We start from the raw sequence: 299 nt of genomic DNA, 5'->3' as shown, positions 1-299 counted from the left end.
TTCCTGCTCTCAATCATGAACAAGCAGGCATGGAGTTATAGGTTTCTCCAACGCCCACAGCTTCACCTATTACATGACAGCTCCCACACAGTATTTACAGCTCCTCTCTCTCCCAACCCTGCCTTGGCATTTACATCAACTCTACCTGCTCCCTCACACTCTACATTTAAACAACAATCATGTACTCTTGATTCTATTACTTTAGCTTCTTCTAAATCTTTCCCTTCTTGTTCATTACCACTGCCCTTGCCCTGGAACAGTCTCATTAATCATTAGAATACCTTTAAAAGCCTTTCTGA

The 299-nt window shown here is 42.1% G+C and overlaps 1 protein-coding gene across 5 annotated transcripts in view; it reads right to left on the bottom strand.

Annotated features, from left to right (window-relative positions):
- Window positions 1-299, bottom strand: part of LOC102762010 (eukaryotic translation initiation factor 2-alpha kinase 3) — a 66,222-nt gene that overhangs the window by 47,108 nt on the left and 18,815 nt on the right. The gene's annotated exons all lie outside the window — the stretch shown is intronic.

Source organism: Myotis davidii, unplaced genomic scaffold (assembly GCF_000327345.1).
Source record: "Myotis davidii unplaced genomic scaffold, ASM32734v1 scaffold1167, whole genome shotgun sequence".
In the NCBI taxonomy this organism is placed as follows: domain Eukaryota; kingdom Metazoa; phylum Chordata; class Mammalia; order Chiroptera; family Vespertilionidae; genus Myotis; species Myotis davidii.
The sequence above is the reverse complement of the archived record's forward strand: the minus strand, read 5'-3'. Positions and strand labels throughout refer to the sequence as shown.